Source organism: Bos mutus, chromosome 8 (genome assembly GCF_027580195.1).
Source record: "Bos mutus isolate GX-2022 chromosome 8, NWIPB_WYAK_1.1, whole genome shotgun sequence".
Classification (NCBI taxonomy): Eukaryota; Metazoa; Chordata; class Mammalia; order Artiodactyla; family Bovidae; genus Bos; species Bos mutus.
Genome location: NC_091624.1, coordinates 49,210,292 through 49,221,463, shown reverse-complemented (window position 1 = coordinate 49,221,463; position 11,172 = coordinate 49,210,292).

Below are 11,172 nucleotides of genomic sequence, written 5' to 3'. Positions count from 1 at the left end.
TAAGTTTGAAGGAAAAAGCAAACTTGATTCTCCTCTTGACTTCCAGAACTAATGAGCAAAGTAACAACAATGGAAGGGAGAGGAAGAGGCATTTCTGGGTGGAAGGGAGAAGGGTAGGTTGGGACACTTGGTATAAATATGCAGGTGAGGAACTTCCCTGGTGGTCCAGTGGCTAAGACCAGGCTTCTAAGGCAGGGGCCCCAGGTTCAATCCCTGGTCAGGAAACTAGATCCCACACCTGCAACTAAAGATCCCACATGCTTCAACAGAAGATTGAAGGTCCCACGAGGCATAGACAAAGTAAATAAATATTAAAAATAAATATACAGGTGAAACTGTTAATTAGGTAGGAGGAGAGGCAGCTCTGAGGCTCAGTGTGGGTCTGGGCTGGAGATAGAAATCCAGAAGCCATTCTGAGTGAGGAAAGACTGACTAGGTTGACTCCTGAAGGAGAGAGTGTGCAGAGGACTGAGCAGTGGAGGAGTGAGCCTTGTGCAGCTGCCCTGGAAGGACAGAGAAGCAGAGTGTGTCCTGAGGAGGAGAGACCCACAGAGCTGAAGGCCCAGAGCAGTGCGTAAGAATGAGGAGCAAGAACTCAGTGGAGAACATGGGAGCAGGGAGAATGCTAGAGAAAACAGATTTGGTGGCCAAGGGATGATGGGGAAACAGAGGAGGCAAAAACGGATCTTTTCTTGAAAAAGTTCAGTTGTTAAAAGCAGATGGAAGGGGCTTCCCTGATAGCTCAGTGGTAAAGAATCTGCCTGCCAGTGCAGGAGACACAGGTTCAATCCCTGGTCTGGGAAGATCCCACATTCCTCAGAGCAACTAAGCCCATAGGCCACAACTACTGAGCCTATGCTCTACAGCCCAGGAACCACAACTACTGAGCCCATGATCCAAAACTACTGAAGTCCATGCACCCTAGATGCTGTGTTCTGCAACAAGAGAAGCCACTGCAATGAGAAGCCCACTCACTACAATTAGAGAAAAGCCTGCACAGCAGTGAAGACCCAGCACAGCCATACATAAATAAATAAAAAAATTATATATTTTTTAAAAAGCAGCTGGAAAATGGACCATGGGCTGGGGGTGGGGGGAGTTGTCCTAAAGTTGAGGGGTTCCAAGGAAGTGCAAGTTTGGAAGCAGGAAGTGGGTGTAGGTCAGAGTGTGACCATCAAGGGTGCCTATAAATGGAACAACTGAGAACCTTGAGAGAAGCAGACTCTTTGGCCACCTGACACCAGAGCAGGCCTTCAGTGGCTGGGATTGAGAAGCTTGGATGGACAGCAAGAAAGTAACCAAGGAACAAGGAGATTGCAGCGGGGTTCATTCATCTGCAATATGTCTAAACTAGATGCCACATGCTTTAGGTCTCTCAAGTTTAAATGGCTTTTCACAGCTGGGTGAGGTTGAGCAACAGGCCTTGATTACAGAGAAAATTAAACCCAGCACTAAAGTAACTCAGTCACTTGACTAAAGAAAACCATTATGGTTTTGCATAATTCATATATAAGTGGAAATTAAAGAAAAAAAGGTGACGTCACATTTTAAAAAATGATACCATGAAAGGAAGATGGGCTAATGTTACTTGTGGTTAAATAAGAACTTTCAATACATTAAAATACACACTTATTTAGTACCTACCACAAATAAGGAGGAAAAGATGCAATTTTTATTCTACTCTTGTTCTTGTTTTTAAAGCCAGTTTCCATGCTTGGGTAATGAGTCAGTGTTCAGTCTGTCGAAATGGATGAGGACATGTGGGAAGGTCTTAAAAACAAAACCAATGAGGGATTTTTTTTTTTTGGAAGGAAAGGGCAAGGAAGAACTTAGTTTTGGAGAAACTGCGGCACCCAGAGTGCTGGGTCGTAAGGGTCAAGGTCAAGGATTGGACATAGTTCCTAGAACTGAGACGCTGGGGCCTGGGACCTCAGTAGCTAGTTCAACTGTGCTTGGCCCCTCCTGAAGTTAATTCCTGCAAAGCCTCCTCCAACCTAGAACTCTGATTAATTTTTTGTCACTGCTCCATGTTCTAGTTACAGTGGACTATTCTGAGTTCTCTAAAGGATCGTGTTCTCTCCTCAAGGCCTTGACACAGGTGGTTTCCTGAACCTGCACACTCCCTCTTTCCCTACACCCACCATGCTGAGCCCCTGCTTTCTGCAGGTCCTTCTGCAAGTCCTTCAGGGTAGAAGTCACTTCTCAGGACCTTCTCTGATCTCCCTAACAGCCTTCTCCATGTTCCTGCATGACCTTCTTTATTCCCTCCTTTATGGAACTGCCTCTTGTCTGTCTTTCTCTCTATAGAGTGTGAGCTCCTTTGGGTTGGAACCATCTGGAGTACCTAGTCAGTGCTAAACCCAGGGCAAAGTTCTAGGGACACCATGGTGAACAAACAAGACAGACCAGACCTCTGCCCTTATGTGGCTTAGAGCCTTGTATTGTAACTGAGTCCTCCAGAACAAAGAGCTCCTTGAGAGCAGGGCCTCAGCTGTTTCCTCTTATATCCGTAGCACCAAGCACAGAACATAACATTTCATAGGTGCTGATAAACATTTTCTGAATGGCTAAGCACAGGAAAGGAAAGATGACAGTGAAGACTGAGGCGTAATTGACTTCATGTATTTACTCTTCAGGTTGCATTCAGCCTCTTAGGTGAACACGACCATTCCCTGAAGTCAGCTTTCTGGAAAGTTCCTCTGAGGAAGAAGTGAAGTATTAATCCACCCAAGCTCCCCAACCCCCAGCCACCAAGGACCTGCCCTGGTGTCAAATGGCCAAAGAGTCTGCTTCTCCCAAGGTTCTCTCAGTCGCTCCATTTATAGGCACCATTGATGGGCACCCCCTGACTTACATCCAGTTCCTGCTTCCTCAACCTTGGTCCTCATCTCTGGAACAGAAGCATCATTTTTATACTGTCCCAGAGTGAACAAGCCCACTGTCACACCTGGGGCAGTATGGGAGATGGAAGTCACTTCATACTATCTCTGTTGGAAGGATTTTGTCATGGGGTACACACCATACCTGCCTCCACTTTCCAAATGCCACCTCACTCACCCATCCAACAAATGATTCTTGGGTTGCTGCATGCCAGGCACCATGCCAAGAACCAGGAGTAGACTGGGGAACAAAGAGTGTGGGGCCTCTTCCTATAAACTGCATTTTATAGTAAATGTAGTTTACGATGAAAGTAAATTATATTCACACATTGCTATAAAATCATGAACTGTCATAAGGAGGGTGTGAAGGAAAGCCATTGAATGCTGTGTGTGACTAACAGGGGGACATTTTTCACACAGGTTGTCAGGAAGGGTCTGTCTGAAGGATCAACACTGAAGCTGAGACCCCATCCCAAATTCCTTCCACATGATAATAATCTATTTGCAAGCTTGGCCCCCACAGGAGGTTGAAACAGAATAGGGTCCTGGAAAAAAAATCGCAGTGTTTGGAATAAGCGAAGCCCAGGTTCTACTCCCAGCCCTGTTCCTTCTCAACTTCCTGCCGAATGGAAACCACCACCACCAGAGAGCAGTAGCGAGAACCGTGTGAGACCAGGCATGTGAGACCTGCTTGCCCAGAGTTCTCGCCCCAGAGACTTCGAGAGAAAGAAGTCTCATCCTGAGCCCCTGCCCCCTGGCCTGCTTCCACTGCCTGTGGCCTGGAGGACCGTCCCCCTCCTCATATCTCATCTTGACAGTCTGTGCCTGTCACCAGCCTCATCTCCTCCTCACCCTCCACCGTACCCTGCTGTCTGAAAGGTCCTACCCCCTCACCACCCCAGTTAAGGGCAGTGGGTCTAGGGAAATCCCTGGCAGTCCAGTGATTAAACTAGGTACTCTTACTGTGGTGGCCCAGTTTCAATCCTTGGTCAGGGAACTAAGATCCTGCAAGCTGTGCGGAGCAGCAAAAAAAAAAAAACAAAACAGTGAATCTGTTGTCTCCCCTTTGCCCTCTCACTCTTAACTTCCAAGAGTCCCCAAAACTTTAACAACTTTCACTCCTTCTCCCTCATGCTGTCCTTGAGAATATCATCCATTCACAGGACTTCAAGATGTACACCCTTATGGGTAACTCCCAGATCTTCATCACCAACCCCAGTCTGACTGCTTACGTGGTTGCCTGCTCAATTCACAACCATCTCTAGAAACAGTCCCAGTACACCAGAACACCCTATAGCAACCCGGTCTCAACCATGTGATACTGCCAACTCAAGCCCAACCAGATTGATCCTAATGTGTTAAAAGATAACATTCCAATATTTCAAGAACATGAAAAGTTGCTCAATGTCATTAACTATCAGGAAAATGCAAATCAAAGTCACAGTGAAATACCGCCTCAGACTCAGTAGGATGTCTAGAATCAGAAAGACAGATAAAGGTGTGGCGAGACTGGAGCCCTCATACACTGCTGATGGAATGAAAATGGTGCAGCCTCTTTGGGAAACAGTCTGGTGGTTCTTCAAAAGGTTAATTATCTCATTACCATATGACCCAGCAAGTCTACTCCTAAATATATTCCCAAGAGAAATAAAAAAAAGTGTCCACAAAAAATTTGTATTTGACTCTCCTCTCCAAACCTGAGCACCCAGGTCCACCTTTTAATCACATTGCTTTTAAGTCCAAACACCCAAGTGGGGGCTTTTCAGCATGTGACTGCCATTCTCTGCCCAGAGGTTTTCACAGTTCTTATGCTTGGCGTTCTGAGTTGAATTATGACCCCTCCCCTAAATGCATATGTTGAAGTCCTCATGCCCAGTCCCTCAGAATGTGACCTTACATGGAAAAAGGGTCATTGCAGATGAATTAAGTTGAGTTCATTGGAGTGGGCTGTAATCCAAGATAAATGTCCCTATAGAAAAGGGAAAATTGTGCACAAACGCATACACAAGAACGCCACTTGAAGAGACACAGGAAGAAGATGGCCAGGGAGAGAGGCCTGGAACAGATCCTTCCCTCACAGCCCTCAGGAGGAACCAATCCTGCCGACACCTTGACCGTGGACTTCCAGCCTCCAGAACTGTGAGATGACACATGTCCGCTGTTTATATCGCCCAGGCTCTGGTATTTGGTTACGGCGGCCCCAGGAAGCCGTGGGTAAAAATCACTGAGGAGATGCACTGAGTGCATTGGTGTGGGAGGTACAGCGAAGGGACTCAGGCCTACAACCCAGAGCTCTCACTTCCTGGCAGGGGAGGCGAGGCAGGGAGCAGAGCAGCCAGAGCCAGCACAGTGAGAACGAGGCCATCAAAGTCATTGAACAAGGAATGCAGGGAGGAAAGTCTCCTGTCTGCTGGGTCATTAGAGAGGCTAACGCCTTTGCACTGGCTCTTGAAACTGGGATGGGTCTTCTTTGGCTTATGTTTTGTCTGTTTAATATTTATTTTTGGCTGCATCAGGTCTTAGTTGCAGTATGCAGGATCTTTGCTGGGGCACGTGGGCTTCCCTCTAGTTGAGGCACAAGGATTCAGTAGTTGCTGTGCATGGTCTTAGTTGCCCCACGGCATGGGGGATCTTAGTTCCAGGACCAGGGATGGAACCTGTGTCCCCTGCATTGGTAGGCAGACTCTAACCACTGGACCACCACGGAAGTTCCTGGGATCAATTTGCTTATGCAGATGGAGGAAGAGTGCAGACAGAGGAGGCAGCACAAGCAAGGTGAAACACACAGGAATGTTCAGATGGCTAGGAGGGTATGTGGGGACTAGGGAAAGGAAGTAAGGCTGGAAAGGAGAATTGAGGGGTGTGGTGCCAGAAAGTCACGGAAAGTTCCCGAGTGGCATCAGGAGAGCACAACTGTGATGAGGTCCCTTGAGCAGCCTAGAGAGGATGGGTCCTGGGTGGGACTCCGAGAGACCTCAAGTGGCCCATGATGTGGGAACTTGGATTTCCTCAGCCTCATTTCTTCCATCTCCCTCTATCTTCCTCCTGCTGAAGCACCTGAGCGCTCTGAGTTTCAGAAGTTCCCATCCACGTAAGGGATCCTCTGAGATGAGCTCACTCAAGCTCAGTGGACTGTGTCCTGTAGTCTAGTTACTGGCTCATCCCTGGCCTTTTCCCCTCGATTAGTCCAAGGCAAGGAAAAAGTACAAGTGCTCTGCACTTGGGGGCCTTGCAACAGTCACCCTGACTGTTCCCTCGTTTGAAAGATGGGGTGGGAATCCTCACACTGCCTCTCTGGAACAAGATAATAGATGTGAGCTCTGCAAACGGCAGCATACTATGGAAAACCTGGGGACCATCATCCTTGTGTTAGAAGTGGGGCTTAGGACAAGTCAGGCCTAAGCTTGGCAGAGAGGTTGTAGAATAGGATGTCGACAGGCAGGGAGCACCAGGTGGCTACAGAAACAGGGTAACAATGGATTGGTGTCCCAGCAGCCAGGGAACCAAATGACATATCAGGGACAAGGCAGGGTCCTGACCTAGCACTGGAATGGACAAAGTCAAGGAATTCCCTTCCTTAGGGGCTGGCTGGGATCCTGAGGACTACTTGCTTCCCCAGGGTCCTGTCGCCCACTCCGACTCCTCCAGGGCCTGAGCACCCACTCTGCTCAGATGCCCACTTCTCACCCACTTGCTGCTGCTGCAGCAGCTCCTCGGTGCATTGCTGTGCAGAACCCTGGCTGCATGCAGGCCAGCCTAGTCTGCCACTGAGAGAAGCCCATGGTGTAGGCTGTTCCCAGCAGTTCTCCACATTACCCCTCATGGTGTCCAGCACTTTCATACTCATTAACTTAATGCAGAGAGTGTGCAGGGCAGCCCCAATTTAGGAATGGAAAACTGAGTTCCAAGAAGCAGTGTCTTTTGATGGCTCACTAAGTTGTTATATGGCAGGGCTGCCTCTCTCAGTGTGAAAGTATTATGATTAAGAGTGGTAGTTGTATTTGTAGAACATTCACTGTTTGCCTGCACCCCTAAAGCATTTCATGGTCCCAATTCTGAAAACCAGCTCTGTTCTTACTCTGCCCTGAACCTCATGTTAGCCCGCATCTACTTTGCTCCAGACTGAGAAGAAATACGCCCACTAACTTTCTCATTAGAACAGAGTCAGGAGCCAGACAGCCCTAAGGAGGAGCATTTAGCCATCAGCAGAAGCTGTGAATTTGGGCAGAGCTGGGTTGGAACTCCAGCCAGGCTGGCTATTTACTGGCTACTTGACTTTGGAGGCTCTTCACCTCTAAATCCTGCAGTTTCCACAGCTGTGAAGTGAGGAATACAGTTTCCCTCCCTCCCTCCAACTCAGAACGTTAGTGCCCCCCAGGGGCAGACATACATCCTGCACATGCTAAGGTGAGTCTATAAGGCTATAGATACTCCCCAGACTGACTAGTCTGACTTGTTCAGTCGCTCAGGAGTGTTGGATTCATTGCGACCCCACGGACTGCACCACACCAGGCTTCCCTGTCCTTCACCATCTCCTGGAGCTTGCTCAAACTCATGTCCATTGAGTCGGTGATGCCATCCAACCATCTTGGCCTCTGTCATCCCCTTCTCCTCCTGCCTTCAATCTTTTCCAGCATCAGAGTCTTTTTCTAATAAGTTGGCTCTTCACATCAGGTGGCCAAAGTATTAGAGCTTCAGCATCAGTTCTTTTAATGAATATTCAGGGTTGATTTCCCTTAGGATTGACTGGACTGATTTCCTTGCAGTCCAAAGGGACTCTCAAGAGTCTTCTCCAACACTGCAGTAGTAAAATGGATTTACTAGTATCCCTATTGCAGTTTTTAGAAGACACCTCATTCACCATCAGTCTCAGTGGTGCAGCCCTCACGCACACTTGTCCAGATAACGGTAACCACCTCCTCACTGACTTCTTGCTACAGGTCTATCCCCTTCTACTCCATCAGCCTAAGGCACAGCTTTCATATTTTCCACCAGCCCAAATCCTTACCTGCTCCTCAGGAAGGCGGGGTAGGTGGGAGTAACAGCTTGAGTAACTACTATCATGTCTATTGCTGGTTAGAACTTGGAGTATATATACCTCGTTCTGATGTATATATCAGGGCCGCAAGCTCACTTAAGCTTGGGCTCCATATTTCCAGTCAAGGAACTGAAGGTTCCCAGAAGGGAAATGACTCAGGAGAGTCAAATACTAGCTAGTGGCCAGGCTGGGGCTAGAACAGATCTCTGGCTTCTCTTTGAGGCTTCCCTCACCACACCTGCACTCCTCTTCTCCAGGGCTGGGCTGAGGCAGTACTCTAACGAACATTCACAAGCTGGTCTGGGTTAAGTCCCCTTAACAAGACAGAGTAAGGGTCATTTTCTTTGTGATGCCCTTCTGACACCTCTGGGACAAGTTGTAATATACTTGGAGATTAGGAAGCTGACCTAATTGGCTCTAGAAAGAACTTCTACACTTGCTTCAATCTTGGTGGTTTTCCTGCAGAGCAACTGTTTGGCAGGTGAAGCTTAAGTCAGTTGGTAACTTGACTCCCTTTTCAAACTGTCAACACAGTGGTATCACCAGTCTCATTAAAATTGATGTCGGCACAACTTGACAGGACTGGAGAAGAGGGAAGGTCATAGCCTAGGGACAGAACCACTTGGTTCTGTCTCATCTTTCTCTGATGGGAGGGTGATGCAGCCCAAATAGGATGCCAGAAATGAAAACGACTCTAACTCTGCTCGCACGTGTACTAGGTAGAGGTCCCAGCGGTGGTGATGAGTGTGGGCTAGCATTTTACACAAAGTGCTCTGCATTTGCATCAGAAGTGTCATTCACTTTTTAGGGCCGGGATTCCTACAGCAGGAGTAAACTAAAGGTAAGAGCAAAGTTGAGAACAGGGCCTGGTTCTTTCACTGCTTCTCATCATAAACCTTGGGCCAGTCCTTGATGCTTTCCTACGCCTGTTTCCCCGTATGTACAGGGAGCAGTACTTCTGTTTCCTAAATACTTATTTGGCTTCGGGCCTTAGCTGCGTCCTGTGAGATGTTCCATTGGTGGGACACAGACTCACTCGGGAGTTGTGGCGTGTGGGCTTAGCTGCAGCCCACTAAGCCTGTTGGATCGTAGTCCCCTGACCAGGGATTGAATCCGCACCCCCTGCACTGCAAGGCTGATTCTTAACCACTGGACCACCAGGGAAGTCCCTAACCCTTCCTTTGTATTTTAAAGACAAATGCAATCATGACATTCCTTGTCGCACAGAACAGGGTCGTTACTCTGGTTGGAGGGCAGCTGTGTGTGGGAGAGACCCCTCTCCCTACCCTGCAGGAACAGGTAAGGACCAGTTATCCAGCCCATCACAGCTCCCACCCAGCTGTTTAAAACATTCACTGCAAAAGCTGGCATCAAGTCCACTCCATTAATGTCTCCTTCAGAGGAGAGAGAACTCCAGAAACAGGGTTTGCTCTGTGACCTCATCACCAAAATGCCTGTTTCTCAAGAAGTTTAAGTCTTTAGTTGAGAGCACCTGGGCCTCAAGGCCCTATCGGAGGTCTGCATGTTACAGGCTTCTGGAAATTTTAAGACAAGGAAAAGCAAGTCTGATAGTTCCCTAGAAATCCTCACTGGCCACAGGTCATAGGTCAAAATGACATTTTGTAAAGTGAATGCACAGAAAAGCTCTGCCGTTCAAGCCCCCCTGGGATAAGGTCCCAAATCACTGCTCCTGTCTCACCTGCCATTCCTCTCTTCTTCCTCATTCTCTACTCAAACTGGCCTATTTGAACCCAAGCATACACAACTCCCTACCTGTGACCTCTGTCCATCATTCTTCCCTCCTTTCTCCATTCGTATTTCTAAAGTCACTCATAACCGCGTGTGTGGCTCGAATACAAATCTTCCCAGTTTAAAGCTGCCCTTCCTACCTCTGAATTACCCTCTTACGGGACCACCTGTTCTAGGTCTTGGTAAGTATCACTCCCATGTGTCTTCTCTTCTTTACATTTCTGGTGAGCATCCAAGGACTGGCTTGTCTCCATCCCAACCCCCTCCCTCTTGCCCAGCCAGGGAGAGCCTGGCATATCCCAGGAGCTTGGAAGATACCAAAAAGTTCTATAAACTTGAAAAAAGCAGGAAACAAAATCATCCGAAGTTACTGTTTGTTATTTGACGATATATGCAAAACCTAAGGACGCGTAGGTTGTACAAATCACTTTATAATGTATTGAAGGTGTGCCAAAGGGCACTGATTAAGACCTTGTGTTGGGGAAAATATGTCAAATTGGAAATTAATTTTCCTAACATTCCTTTGTAAAAAGCAACTTCCACTCTAAAGCCTAGTTGTTGTTCAGTCGCTCAGTCATGTACAGTTCTTTGTGATCCCATGGACTACAGCATGCCAGGCTTCCCTGTCCTTCACCATCCCTTGAGCTTGCTCAAACTCATGTCCATTGAGTCGGTGATGCCATTCAACTATCTCATCCTGTTGCCCCCTGCTCTTCCTGCCTTCAATCTTTCCCAGTATCAGGGGGCTCCACTGACACTATGTAACTTTTGCTAGAACTAAATTCAGATTAGGTTCCAATCTTTAACATTGCTTTTACTTGTGTAAAAACCCACTCATCCAGTAGCTTACAGATAAGAGTTACCAAAACAATCCTCAGATATTCCTTCCACTACAAAAATTATTGACAAACACAGTCACACGTGTATTGAACCACTGCATACAGACTGCAGAGTATTTTACTCCTCCCCCAAATCCTTTTAAGATCTGTAAGAGACCAAATTTCCATCTTTCTGCAAAAAAAAAAAAAAAAAAAGCCGCCGAGCTGACCTCAGGCAGTGCCTACCCACTCCCGGGCCAAGCTTTTCACATGTCACTCCTCCTCAGTACGCCTGTCTTGGTAACAAACCGTACTCTGTTCACCTGTCAGTCAATCCCTACGTGTTTCAGCCTTAGCACAAAGCTCGTTTTTTCCTTCAGACCTTCCTGTCAGTGAGGGTCAGAGACCATCAGTGCTGCAAAAGACTTCGAGAAGCCATTTGGTCACACCCCCTCGATTTTATAGACTAGGAGGTAATCCAGAGGGCAACACAAGGTCACACAGGAAACCAGCAGCAGAGCCAGAACTACAATCCAGATCTCCTGGGACTCTTCTCCATTACATGACCCTCCTTTCCTTAATTCATCTATTATTTGAACCTAACATGATTTTTTACTGCCTTTCAGGGGTTCCACAGCACTGAATTTCAAACATCATTTTTCAGAAGTCTACCTCATTTACTCCCACA